Source organism: Erithacus rubecula (genome assembly GCF_903797595.1).
Source record: "Erithacus rubecula genome assembly, chromosome: 6".
In the NCBI taxonomy this organism is placed as follows: domain Eukaryota; kingdom Metazoa; phylum Chordata; class Aves; order Passeriformes; family Muscicapidae; genus Erithacus; species Erithacus rubecula.
In genome coordinates this window covers 24,112,689-24,127,887 of record NC_136688.1, presented here as the reverse complement: position 1 = coordinate 24,127,887, position 15,199 = coordinate 24,112,689, and positions in this window count along the sequence as shown.

The following is a 15,199-nucleotide window of genomic DNA, read 5'->3' as shown; positions in this document are numbered from 1 at the left end:
ATCCCCATGCCTCTAAAAAATGCCACAGGGCCAGAACTATAGATTTCTCCATGGCTAAAAAAACAGCACTGGAGAGGTAGAGGAGCCTGTAAGCTTTGTGAGCAGCTTGAATTATTTTATAGTGGGGGTTGCAAGAGCAGTTAGGTTTTCCAAATCTCTCTTTTAGCTTAAAAGACATGGCTAAGCTAAAGTAAAATGGTGGATATTCCTTTCCACTCTCCAAGCCCCCCATTCCCCACCCTTTCCTCTCTCCAAGACAAGCAAGAAGAAATTCCTATAGAACTGTAGCAAATACAACATGGTAAAATAGCACACACAGATTATTTATCTTCCTCTCTTCCCCCACTGTCATTGCTTTTTGCAAATCAATCTCATTCAGGACAAAGTCTATAGCAGACAGGACAACACTCAATTCAACACCAGATAAAGACTGAGGAGCTACAGTGCCCCTAAAAAGACAAAGGTGAGGTTCTTTTTACTAGTTTGTGACAGTTCAGAGGAAGCAAGCTGAGTGCCCTACACTTGGCTGAAGTTTAACAGGACTTTCTGCAGCACAAAAGGCAATAGCACTATTACAGAGTATTGAGTCCTGGTGAATTTCATTGCCAGCAGAAACACTTTGTACAGCCAGGTATGGAGGTTTCCTACATAGGTCTTCAAAATCTAGGGGCCCACATCTGGTGCCAGAGGAGAGGAAGGGACACATAGCACAACAGCTGTATTGGATTATATTCATAATTCTCAGAAATGTACAGAAACACTTTCCAGCATGCAAACACTTGAGTTTCAGGATTAGTCTTGAAAAGGCAGAATCTAATTCTTGCCTTTCCTGGCACTCTCCCCTTGACCCACAGGGAATCAATCAGCTTGTGAGCTACAAATGAAGATTTGCACACAATAAAGATTCTTTTCAGATACAGCATTTGGCAGGGGCTCATTAGAGGGAAAATTGCATTTCTTTAGGCAAGGAGTGGCATTAACTTTTCTCCTTGCAAAAGGCAAAGGATATCAGTTACACAGAAAACAGACATGAAGTTTGAGAACGGGGGCCCAATAGAAAGCCTGAGTGACTTTGGAGCCCTATGGCTTCATTGCACACTGCATGTGCATCCATGGCTCGTGACAAAGCTGTGACTGTGCAGGATGACTTCACTTCTAGGTCAGAGCTGGGTCTCTTTGAGTAACAGTTGTACAGAAGAGCTTGGAAAAGCAAGATGGAATAGTCACTGTCACAACTCTCACATCTTTCTTTTCAAATGTTGCTTTAAAGCCCAGACTCTGAAAGAACACAATGATGAAACATTTATATTTTCAAAGTTAGCTTCTGTCCCTCTCTGCTATGGAAGAAAGCCTAAAAAATGCTGGAAGCCCAAAACAGAAGAGGCATTTTGTAAGTGTCAAAATTTCTTGGTCTCATGCTCTCCAGCTGGCAAGATTATTTGAAAGCCCAGGGGGCTTCTTCCTCAGGAGCTTGCCTGACCTGCAATACCTAAACAAACATGCAGGAACACATCCTCTCATTGCTTTCCTACAATTTTTGCTCCTATAATTATTCTCATTTTATGAAAGCTAACAAGAGAGATGAATAGTCTTACTCTCCATGAGAACTGTCTTTTCCCCAGGGGAAAAATCTGTAAGTTTCCACATGTTGTTGCTCTTGTTTGTACCTAAGAGTCTAATAAAAGTTAACCACTCCTTCAGAGATTTTTGGTGGAAGTGCATTTGCTATTTTTTATAAAAAGGAAAAACAGAAGCAGGCTGCCAAAGAAACTCACATGACTGACTGCAAGTGAATCACTGGATCCTATTTCTTGTATATGCATAAAGTTTTTCAGTCCCGGCATGCCCTGTCCTCAAAGAAGGATCTCCCCCATACTCTGTTTTGACTCACTACAATTGCATTTCTTCTGTAACATCAGCTCAAACTGAAGCCCTAACTGTTCTGAATGCCAGAGAGAATAGTTCTAATGGACAGATAAAAAAAGGCAGTCAGAAGATGTCTCAGAGTTCTGATGTAACACAGAAAACATGCCAAGAAGAAGGCAAATGGAAAAAAAGAAAAAAAAAAAAAGGCTGGAAAAACTGACCACAACCTTGCATTTTAGGCAGGAAAAGGGAGCTCAGCTGGTGCCATTCCAGTACAGACCAACTTTGTTTCACAGTGTAAAATGTGTTGTGAATGAAATAAAGCTGTCCATACAAGCATTGCCTACCTCAGAGGTACTCTGTGAGTCCAGGTCCTGCTGAGATTTTGTGCTGGCAATTGTTTGATAATGCTCAAGCAATGTATCTGCACCCTGAACCACTGCAGGTACTGCTTTTATAAATAACAATTTTCAAAGCCTTAAGTATGTATTAATCAAGGTGCAATACTGAATAGGTATGTTATCCCTAGATGGAAGCCTCTAAAGTATTCCCCAGTTCCTGAGGAATAAAGACATGAAGCAAGAGCATCAAGAAATCATCAAGGTCACTGGATAGCAATATGATAGTCCCAGTGGAACATTAGGAAAGAGTATTTTCTTTTTTAGAATGACAACAGTGTAATTTTCTGGCCTCCCCATGCATGATTGGAGGGCTCGCATTTCTGGATGATCTGGATTAGTGTAACTTTAATCTGTTGCAGCATTCATTCCATCACCAGCTCTGGCAGCAGTCCAGGCAGAGGACAGAAAACCTCCAACAGACATTCTTTGGGAGCCTTTTTTCCCCTACCCACTTCATGGACATGGTGACAGAGCTTTTTCTGACTCAGAAATAAGCTTGACTTATATTTCTGTTGGCTTTGAGGGCCTGAGATAGCCACACAGCCCACCTGCCAAAGGTATCATTCTCATTTTGTCATACCATTATGTGACTCAAAAACCACAGAATAGGCAAGTATCAGAATCAGAAAGATGCACTATGTTTTTTACACCTCCAAAGAACAATGGCATTAAACAGATGGTAATGGATCGTGAACTATTTTATTGGGTTCTGGTTTGCATCAATTTTAAGAAAAAGGTGTTGACTGCATGAGGAGTCCTTTGATATACTATAGTGGTATACTATAAAAATAGGGGGAGAGAAAAAAATCAGTACTCAGTTAAAAATAGACTCCCCTAAAAAATAGACTTTCTTTTGGTCAACCCAGTAAGTGAGAGTAGAAAATGGAGCTCATCTGAACAAAACCTAGAATTGTGGCACTTCTCATGTGTGGTGGCATATTAAACTGTGATAGTTATGAAACAATCTCTTCCTGCAGCCATCTACCACGTCTCCCTCCAGTGAGAAGCAGGATCCTCTGCAGGATCAGCTACAATCAGGTGTAGTGCCATAACAGCTCCTGTGCCACCATCATGTATCAAAGTCAAGTTCACAATGTGTTTTTTTGCCATCTCCTGCTAATTATCAAGAGCTAAGATGCTCCTCACCACCAGATCCTCTTTCCTACTTAGCAGAACTGTTCAGGCTGGTTCAAGAAAAGAGGTTGTTCTCTAAAATCAGTGCTCAAACTTTTTCTCTTCTACTGAGATCTTCCCCAGCTAACACCATTGCAAAGCAACCATTTTGGGAAGGGACAGAACAGGATATCTCCTCTTAATCTGTTGCCTATACACTACCTGCATCATCCCTGCTCTGCAGCTCTTAACACTTCTCTGGAGCTTTGGGGCACTGACAGACTAATGAAGTGTCCTGCCTCATGATGGCCTGACCATGATTCAGGCTGTACAGCAGAGTGGAATGTTTTGTGGAGGACCCAAAAACTTACACCACTCTGTGGCTGCAAATCTTCCAAGCTCTTATTAAAGATTAGCCTCTACAAGTATCCAGTCCTCCCACAGAATCACTCACCACATGACACACAATCACAATCAGTTTCACCCCAGACCTGGGACTGCTATGAACGAGCTCCTTTAAAGATGAATTCAAAGTGTGCCATCTGTAAATAAAGCAACCTGCACTTGTGAAGCCAGACATCTTCACTAGGAAGAAAGGCTCTCAAGTCAAAGGCAATAAAATATCTCAGTAGGACTATTGTGGAGCTTAAAATCCCTCTTTGAAGTAGCACACAGTACTGTTGTTATGTGTGCTAATGAATAGCTCAGCATTCTCAGACTAGTTAGTTAAGCACTACAAGGAATTAGAAATGCCTTGTGCCAGCCACTCTTTTCTATGAAGCCACTGGCAATATTTTTGTAGTAGTTTGTCTCTGAAGCCTTAAAAGTGGCATTGATGAGGCTTCCCATAGAAAGAGGGAAGGGAGAAATTGAAAGCAGGTGTACTGGATAAATAATAAAAACCTTGCAATTTATTTCCAAAAAGTCCCAAGACACAGTTCAGCAGCAGCAAACACAGATGTTCAGCACTCTGGACAAGCACATGCAAATAAGGATGAGACAGAGACATGTAGAAATGTGAGTTCCCTACTCCCCAATCCTTCCTTTTGGTTATGTTTATTTTAAAAAAGAGTAAGGCCAGAAATATCAGTTAAATAAGTGTAATCAATAGTAAATCAACTGTTTTTGAACAGGAAACTCTGCATCTCTCTGCTGCCTGAAAAAATAGTGTGTGGGACATCTTTCACAGGAGATGCAAAGTATTATTATGTGGACCAAAGCCAGGAATGAAAGCCAGGATAACAGCAGAGAAAAAATAACTGTGATAAGCTATTAACAGCAGTTCAGTGGCTTCTAAGCTTAGCCTCACTTTTGCCAGCAGGAAAGGTCCTGGATACTACTTCACTCAACATAACTGCCTAAAGCAATAGAGCCTCATTTATTTGAGCATCTGTTTCACCTGCTAAAGAGAAGTGGTTTTGGTCTTGTATAGGCTGGAAGTGACAGCAGCCTGGAGAACACTTTCAAGGAAACTTATGCAGAGGGATGCTCTTAAAAAAAAAATAAAGCTCATCTGCTTTTATTCCTGTATTCCAGATGCACTTCTATTTGTCCCCTAATAAACCCTCACTCTCTCTTAAAAGGTGGGTGTAGAAGTGCCAGTGCCTCTGTGGATCACTGTAACCAGTGTTGACAGACTCAATCTATGCATGGTCCCTGGGAATTCAGTGGCAGAAGCAGTCCTGCTCAACCTCCCTTGGAAGGAAGCTCAGAAGCATTACCCTCTGCCAGTGGTCAAGTAGCTGCTGTACCAGCTAACAAATGCTAAAAGATTAACAGGATGAGGGGAGACAGACACAGTCCAGGCTCCATCTCTTCTCCTGGAAAACCCCCCTTCCCCACATGCAGATCCCATAGCCCAGCTAAAGAAGTTCCCTTTAAGAACAGGGGACACCTCCCAGTCTCTGCTGCCTGACAGAGCTCTGCCCATTACAGCAGCCTGTGCTGCCACTGTCTCCCAGGTGGCCTGAGCAAGCCCTGCTGCAGTGTGCCTCTGTTTCCCACAGCAGAGAGCACCCAGCCCTGCAAGAGTTCTGCACCTTACAGTCTGCCCACCACCCTGCAACCAGCTAGCACCAGGCAGGTCCCTGGGAAAAGAAAGAAGCATTAACACACAGTGCTCTTTGGGAAAAACAAAAAACCCAAAACCAACTCCCCTCCACCCCCCACACACTTGTTTTTACTTACACTCTGATCAGTTCCAAGAAGCCTGTTTTTCACCCAGCATGCTGCTGTCAGGATACACACAGTCTTGCAGTTGACTCCCATTTGTCATGGTTATTGTTTCCACCAAGAGAGATCCTGCCTTAGGAATACACACTATCATTACATATCCAAACTCTCAGCAGCCTGAGACACAGTTAAATATTAAATAGCTCACTGCTGCCAAGAGATGAAAGTCCTTTTCCCATTTCTCTCCTCTTCCGTCCCCACACGTATCTTGTCAGATCTTATTGCCCACCAGTGTCATCCACAAGCCAGAAGAATCAAATGTCAGCTCAGATGCATGGTGAAATCTCTGCCTTGGGCTTTCTCTCTCCCTGCAGGGCTCTGGGCAAGACCCAACTTAATCAGGGGTCACCTGTTCAACAGAATGGCCAAAAGTTCCATCTTTCTTCACAAGCATCACTCTCTCCCTTACACAGGACATGGTTCAGCCATTCTCTTTCCAGAAAATAAATAGAACATGTTAATAAGTGTCCTGCAGGCACCTACAAGGATAGTCTGTAGTGCTAAATTAGGACAGTCATAGATAGTCTCTGAAAAATACAAGGAACTTGGGGCTTTTTCCCTCTCACACTGACTACTGTGACTAGTTTTCACCAACAATTGCAGAAGTCAAATCAAAGAAGATGGCTGTTATACAAATTAGCATTTGAACTCTCATGTGTCTAATAAGTTCCAGTATCAGAAGTTTTTCCTCTGGCCACAGCCTCCCCTCTTTTTCTTTCATAAAGATTCTATAGTATCTCAAATTTTGGGCATACAACATTGGTGTTGTCCTTAGAGTCACTCCCCATCATCTATTTTCAGGAAACTGACAGTAAGTCAGTAACTTTAAATGTATGTGTCAAATAAAATTGCACTCAGCAAATAAATTCAGAAATCATAGAGGAAAAAAACACAAACACAGAAAAAAAAAAGATATAACAAATGTGCACAAGCTCAGATGCACAGGCATTGTTTCCTTAGAAACCAGACTAAGAACAGGAAAATCCTGTGACCAACAGCAACGTCTGTAGCAGGGCCTGAAGATGTAATAGCAAAGCTTTGTCCTTTAGAATATGAGCTCAAAACCAAAAATCCTCCCTCTCCTGGAGAGAAGGAGGATACACCTGCAACACATGGACAGGAGTAGATAGTGATTGCCTTGTAAGGTTCAGATGCTACACTTATTAGTGACAAGTGATACAGCTGAGAATGTGAGAAGTGCCATCCTTGCAGAGAACTGGCAGGAGACTGCTGCATTATCAGCACCCAGAGTAAACAGAAACATTTATCAAGGAAAACATCTGCATTTACTGTTCTATGGAATCAAGTCTGAATTTCAAAAATGTCTGTCAAGATCTTAAACTTGTCTGCTGTGTCTTCCAATCCACCTGAGGAGTAAATGGAGAACAGGCCAGTGTCAGGTTATTTTTTTTGGAGAAAAATTCTTCAACCCAAATCCTTTGCCAAAAGTCACAGTAAATGGCACCAAAATGATTTTTGAGTGGATATTACATGGCTCATTTCAGATAGGGACAGTTAGTAATAGAGTCTAGGTACCCTAGGTAGATTTCAAACAGTGAAAATCTGTACCACGGCCTTGTGCAGCATAGGAAACTGGTGTTATAAGATAATTAACTGCAGTAACACTGCTCTAGAGTATTCCAGAGAAGACTTCTTCCTGCAAGGACACTGGAGTAGCTTAGATGTAGACTTGTATGTGGCTGTGTCAATGTGCAAAGCAGCAGAATATGTTTGAAGAACTCCAAAACAGATGGAAGTGGGAAGTAATTTTGTTCAGACTAGGTATTAGACAGTGCAAAGGTGATGTTGGTCCAAGGGAGATGAGGATCTTCTTGCCTTGTGGTATATGTGGGGGAAATTGTCTCAGAAAACAGAAAAAGGAAAATATTTCTAACCAGATTGGTCAGTTAGAGGTCTTGATCACAAGAGTCAGCCCTAACACTCCGGATGCAGTCTCTGACTGGCTAAAATCTTAATCTGTGTGGTGGAGAGTGTGTGTATTTCCAGAAATCTTAGCAGTAGCTGGAAGAAATTGGTTCCTCCCTTACTATTTCTTTAACTCAAGAGGAGGTGCCTGGTTGTCTGACAGTGCAATCTTTGAGCCAGTGGAAACAGAAAAAAAACATGAAACCTGTTCACAAGCTGATTATTATGCAGATCAGCAATCGTTATCCTTTCTCTCATTACCTCAAATGCTTTCTGCCATCTGTTGGTAACAAACCTGCATCTGGCAGATTACCAGAGGAGCCCTAATCAATGGGTAATTGGGGTAGAGGATTGTGTGGACAATCCTGGCAATGAAAGCACAGAAAAACTTCAAGTGGGAGAAGAAAGTTTGCCCGTCACAAGGGTGAGATACCACACCCAGCATTTCTCTACCATTCTGACATAATTCCTTCTAGGTGGGAACTGTGTGGAGGAGTTAGGCAGAGATTTGTTACAGGCAACAGGATGAATTATACCAGCCTCTGTAACAATACCTCAAGCAAAAGGTTAATTTCTGACAGATTATGCCAGCAAGTGGTGCCAGGAGAGGCACAAGCAGAGCAAGCACAAACATGCATGAGTTTGCATTTCCACAGTTGCCTTTTAGAACCATCTGTTAATGAGACACAGAGGATGTTATGGACTCATTCAAGTAATGGCTCCTAATCTCTTAGTGCCTCCTGATAAGAAATGCTCAAAATATGTCCACTGCAGGTTTTCCTTCTCCAAACATGCATTCAGGGCTCGCCTCTGTTCCCCATAGTCCCAGGTCTTGATTACAGCATCTCAGATCTAATATTCACATTATTCCTCTGGCTTCCAAAGGAAACAAAGTTCTAAAATCTAATTTATAGTGCTGAACTCCCAGTGACATATTGACAAATTTCAACTGACATTTCAGAATGAGGCAGAGTTACCAGATTCCTACAATTTTTTGAGGAAAGCAGCATCTGAGTGGAACAGAGAAACCCAGCCAGAATCACCAGCAAGGGAAAGAAAAAGGGAATTTGCTGCTCTGTATTCCCACTGTCAGCTGGCTGGTCAACAAATGCTTTGAGCTATTCTGCACATGTGGACTTGTCAAGCAACTACCTCAGTTGATGTCCTCTACCATGAGCACCTAGGAATTAAGATGAAACTTTCAGTGGCAATTGTAAAGATTTCTCTAATGATCAGATTTTATTTATTCACCTTTCAAAGAATGGATCAAAACAAAACCAGTACTGTACTGTTTGAAAGTTCCACCTTTCTGCCACTCTTTAGATCCAGAGGAAATTATCAGCCAGAAAACTGTTCAGGGCATTTGACTCTGTCCCTCTCTAACCACATTGTAATGGCATTTGAGATGTCAAGATATCTGACACAATAAATCAACAAGCCTGAGTAATCTCCCAAAACTAGATCCAAGGGTGTAAAAAGAATAGTACTTTTTTTCCTCTTAGTGCCTTGCAGGCCAGTGCTGTGCCTGTTTTTACTGGCCCTGGCAGCTGGGAAGGGGCATACATAACATCCCCTGCCCAGACACCACCCTAGGAGGGCTGCATTCATTGGTGCATGGAAGAGACCAGGAATTCTTATAGTAAGAAAGTGGCCTAAAGAAAAGAAGGAAGTAGAAATCCCTAAAAATATCCAAGGGCTGCCAGTACCCACGCATGCTGGGCTGGGATCCAAAGTAACTGTTTTGGGGTGATAAGAATCCATATTAGGCACCTGAACATGGGAGAGGAACACCAACACCCAAACTATGATGTTAGTAAGACTGTGACCAAAAACCAACACCCTCAAGTGATCTAATATCCAGGCTAGGGTGACTAAAATGTGAGAATGTGAATTTTTACTATTCAGAGGGACTAAAAGGAGACATAGGAATGCAAGTGTAAGTTGGTTTTAGAAGCATGTTCCCAAGAGATACAGATCTTATTTCCTTCCTGCTATTAAAGGAAGGGGTTCTTTGATATGTACTGGACTACATAAGGGCAGAGAGCAACACCCCCATTTATTCAAACCCAACAATTTTTTTTTTTTTTTTTTTATTCAGTGTTTCAGGGACATTACTGCAATCTCCATCTAACAGCTGCAGCCTGTGACATGCTGCATTTACATCCCCACTCAGAAGGCATCTGAACACAATAACTTCTCATAGGCTACCAACTTGGACTGCTACCAAAACCCAAGGGTTTTGTATAGCTTGTAACCCAAATCAGCTAACTTGAAACTCTCAGAGAGGGAACAGAAGTAAAGCTGGTTGAGAGATTTGCCACACTGCTTTTTTGAGGGGTTGTTTTTATCTTGAAATAGAGATATTGTGACCCACCTTGAAACAAGGAAGCACAACTCGGTCACTTCTCTGCAAGACCAGATACCATTTGTCAGTGGGAGGAATCATTGCTCCAGCCATCCTGAGCCTCTCACACTCACTAATAGTAGAAGTCAGAAAGATGTAGGCACAGTGAAAAGCCAAATTCTCTTCACATGTCATCTGTGGCACTGAAAAAGCAGTGAAAAAAATACTAAAAAAATCCAGACTCAGTCCTTCACCATGACTATGTTATTGTGGGCAATCTCTGTAGGTTTAAATCTCTAGTTTTGCAAAAACTGCAATCCTATTGCTTTGCTACTGAGACATCCCAGCACAGCTATGCTGGACATGTGAGAGGTGCTGGCATTGGTTCAGACATGACACTGAATTGTCCTGCTGACACTTCAGGAGTGACTCAGCTGTGCAAGCATCTAAGAGCATTTTAAAGATTCTGAGTATTTCCATATATACACAGTGCTGTTCAAGAAATAAAAGCACCCAAAAGCCAGGTATGACACTCAGCAGCCTTGAATCCAAATTATGTTCTGTCCTACTCTCTAACTCCTCATTTCACTGATACAGGAGCCTTGTAGATCATCACCTCTTCATTCACAAATTTGTGATGCTCCTATGACTCAGAGAAAAGTAGTGCACTCTTCAGGAAAGAGACTTGCCAGAAGCAAGAATTTTCACAGCCTGTACTAATTCTGCTGTATTGAAACAAAGATGGCAATACACTCATCACACTACCCTGGCACAGCTTTGGTCTCTATCCCATGATTCATCCTTCTGAAATCTGAAACCCAGTGGGCCTCCTGTTACCTTCTTCATATAATTCTCTTCCTTTCTTCCTTAGTTTTCAAGCTTAGTGGCAGGGAGGTTCACCACTCCCCACATATTTATATAACCCTTTCTCTATTTATGTCAGAATCAAACAGTTCTTTGCCAAATCAGAGAGCAAAGAAGGTGAAAGAATTAAGTGAGAGACAAAGGTGGCTGCTAGGATTGTGCCTGTCCCAGTGATAGAAGAATAAATAAAAATTATTTTTTAGGCAGCACTCTTGACTCAGGGTTTCAAACGAGGGTAGTCAGTTCCACAAGTGTCCTAATTTCTGAAGAACAGGATAAGAATAGAGCACTTTGAGCTTCTGCCCATGGCCCTACCTACAGATTTTTGTTGACCTACAGAGAGCATTTAGCCTTGCTCTGACCTTAACAGTGCAGGTGTACTGAAGGACTCACAGCAATGTCTATGTTGTGTGCAGAAATTCTTCCTCTTTCCTCATTTTAACATGAACTTCTCAAATTGTTGATTTCATTCAGAGCATAACCCAGGGCAAGACAAGATACCTGGCAGGCAAATAATTCACATCTTTACCTTTGGTTCAGCTGCCACAGCATCAAGCAAGCAACTCACCTCAACTCAAAGCTGCTAAAACACCATACTGACCCACTCAATTCCATGAAATTACCACTTTCCAGTGACCTCTACATAAGGGTGCAAGGGCTGTTCAAGATTCTTCTGAAAACTCCCTTCTGCTTTCCCTTAGGGAGAAAACTCTGATTCTACACCAGCAAAAAACTACTGCCAGAGTCCAGTCTTGCTGCCTTCTGAACACTGCTACACATTGCTCCACTTCACCATCTCCTAGGACTGCCTGTAGGTAACAAAATACCAGGTACATCCAGGATCACAAGACATTTCTCAATCAACAGCCAACAACAAATTTAAGAAGATGATACTTATAAACAGAAAAGTCCACATTGATTGATTTGTACCCACTCAAATTCACAGATGACATTTCTGTTTGCCCTCCATTAGATGTTTCCTTTACTGAAATATTTTTTTTGCTTTGGAAATCCTGCCACTGCAAGTCTTTGAAGCATATATTGAGGATTACCATAGGCAACTTATCAGTAGAACACCTTCATAGAAAGATAACATGGTCCTAGTTGTTCTAATCTCATTAACTGGGCAAGCAGGCAAGTGTTTGAAACAGATTGCAAGAATATAAGGAAATATTTTCTTCCAAAAAGACTTCTCAGCAGAATGTCCCACTGTTAAACAAATGCAGGTGTCACTCAGAGACAGTCATGCTGTGACACACAGGCAAGTATTTAACAAAGAATTGGGGCATCGAGGAGCATAAGCCTCAAGTCTCTCTTTCCTCCTCACCCAACCACTGTTCAATTCTCTCAAACAACATGAGCTGATCTAAGTCTACAGTCCTGTTATCAAAGATGGCAACATATTGTTCGGCTTCATATGGAATATTTTATTTAGATGGAGTATACTGTTATCTTGATAGCTATGAGAACTATGAGAAAAATTGGACAACAGATATCTTGTGAAAACAGTGGTAATTAGTCGAAGACCAAAAATTTTTTACTACCCATATCTTCCTAGGCTCTTACCAGAGAATAAGTGTCTTGTTCACATGGTGAAAAACATGCAGCACCCATCAAAAACAGCCAGGACAGCTGCTAATAATTGTCATGTAGAGTCAGTAGAAAAGAGCCCTCAAAAACTAATCCGTCAGCCATTGTGCTCCTCTTTGCCTGTACCATTCCTCAAAACCACACTGTGTACCCCACTTTTAATAAATGCATGAAAATAAAAGAGAATCTGTAGATAGGAACAACTTTCTTAGGAACCCAGTTTCACAGTAGTAATTTGTTTACTAGAAAATCTATTCAGCATGTACACACAAAGAGATGAAAAAAGACTGTTGAATAACTGACTAATTGGAAAACACAGATGTCTGCTTAAGCAGAATCCAGCAGCCTACAAGTTCAGGCTGTGTTCTGAAGATCATGCCCCATGCTAAGTGACCAGCACGTGGATTTAAATTGCATGCAGTAGGGAATATCTGGTTTTGGATACCAAAGCAGTTGTTCAATACTTTCCCTATCAGCCATCACCTACAATGAACCATTCAGGATGGATCATGAAATGAGGGGTAGGCTACAGTTCCAGCTTCTCTGGAACACTTACACTGTAATAAAACTCTACCAAAAACTAGTGTTCTCTGTTCAGATAAAGCAAACAAACCATGTGTGAAACAAGCAAAAGGCTGTATCTAATCCTTTTCTGAAGACAATACAGCCCACAGCCAAGACCACAGCACAGCAGGAATACCTGCTGAACTCCTGCAAAGTGGTGAAATGCCAGAATTACTGTCACACATCAGGTACAGCCTGTAAGCCCTTTTACAAAGCAAGGGTATTTATGTGGTGCTAGGAAGCATATGATGGAAATCTCTGTGCAGTGAGACAGCCTGATATTGTACATCAGTTCTGCTTATTCTTACACCAACCAAGCAGCTCAAGTGTTGAATTGAAACAGCTCTCCCATCACCACAGGGGCCTAGAAGCACTGCAGCAAGTCTGAACCCAATAAAGACATGCTGCAAGTTGGAAAGTCCTCTACTGAGCTGTCCCTCCATGGCAAAGACAGTGCATAGGATTAGTTATAGATGTCCTTGTAACCTCAGAGTGCTCCTGTAGCTTCCCTGTTTCTAAGCAACTAGTCTTACTCAAACAAGCTGCCTCCAATAACTCTGGCTGTGACAGAGAGGAAATGCCTGAGCCCCTTTTTCTCTCCATCCCAACAAGTTTCAACCAGTAGATCTAATGAGTTTGTCTAATCCTTTCCCCCCTCCTTTCACCTGAAAGCAGTTGCAGGCCAGGTTGCTTTGAAATGCATACCCTAAATAAGTGCCCTGACACCTTTCCTTGAGATCTGGGAGTGAAAAACCCAGTGAGCTGAGGGGGAATTATCACAAGTGTCCAAAATCACAGTAAACAAAGTCAGGGCAGGGCAGAATCAGAGACAGCAGACAGTTGAGGAGCTGAACTCATACATAATTCACAATTTAAGGAATGCCTGTAAAGTCCCTCTTTCTTAACAGAGTCTTTATTTCAAAGGAAATTAATTTTCTTTTCTTTAGCACTGCAGTATGAGAAGTACAGATCATCAATAGCACAGTTTCATTGGAGAAGCTTCCCTGAAGTCAGATACATGAAGGTTAGCCAAATTATTTTACAGAAATCACCATTCCCTTTCCCTTCTAGTGCATCATTTCCTTCATGTGCAAAACCAACAGAAGACCCTGGACAGCCCCTCTCTGCTTTGCAGATGTCATAAGATTCTCTTGTACACACTACACATACCACAGTGAATCACATCTCACTCCATCTATTCTAGAGAAAAATACTTAATCCATCTCAATAGTAACAACCTAAATTCAAACATACTGTAAATCTTGTGCATTTCAAACCTCAATTCTCAGCTCAGCACATTTACTGTAAGGAAGAAGTTTAGTTTTAGTGTGTTTTCCCATAGCTCAGTACAGGGTTGTTGGATGAAGTGAGAAAAGGAACAACAGACTTCCTATGAAATCCCACTAGAAACTAAGAATTTGCACTTGTAAACACAATCTATATGTTGGCATTGACAGGACAGGGGTGAATGGGAATTACCCATTCCAAGAAATACATGCTAATACATGACTACAGTCTGAGTCAAACTGCATCTTATTTTGATAGAGTACAAGATGTACCTACTCCCACTTGCTGTGTTATGGGGATTATGATGCCACAACTCAAAAGGAAAAAGCAAACATACTAGCTTATCTGTTTATGCAAGTCAGTGTCTAATGTCACATTGCAAACCCAGCTTTACTGGTGCTTTTAACAAGACACACTAAACATGAACTCATGCAGCTAAGGAGCTGGCTTACCCTCTGTCTGCTGTCATGAGAGCATGAAGAGGAAGCAAACAAAAATGACCAGGCCTAGATATTGCAACTCCAAGCCCCTCTAGAGGATGATCTCTCTACAGTTTACTGAAATCAGCCAGGTGTGTAGGGAATTCACACTAGAATGCAATTAAACAAAAGAGGCTGCACTTCAAACACTGTGTTCAGTCTCAGGCCTCTCACTACAAGACAAATATTGAGGTGCTAGAGCACTAAGAGGGGTCTGAAGAGCAAAAGAGTCTGGAGCACAAATCTTATGAGGGGTGGCTGAGGCAACTGGGGTTGTTTAGCCTGGAAAAAAGGAAGCTCAGGGGGAATCTCACTGTTCTTTACAACTACCTGAAAGAAGGCTGTAGCAAGGGGCCAGTTGGTCCCTTCTTCCAGACAACAAGCAACAGGAAGACAGGAAATGGCCTTTCAATTGTGCCAGGGGAGATTTAGATTGGATATTATGAAACATTTTTCACTGACAGGGTGGTCAGGCATTGAAATAGGCTGTCCAGGGAAGTGATGGAATCACCATCACAGAAGGCATTTAAAAG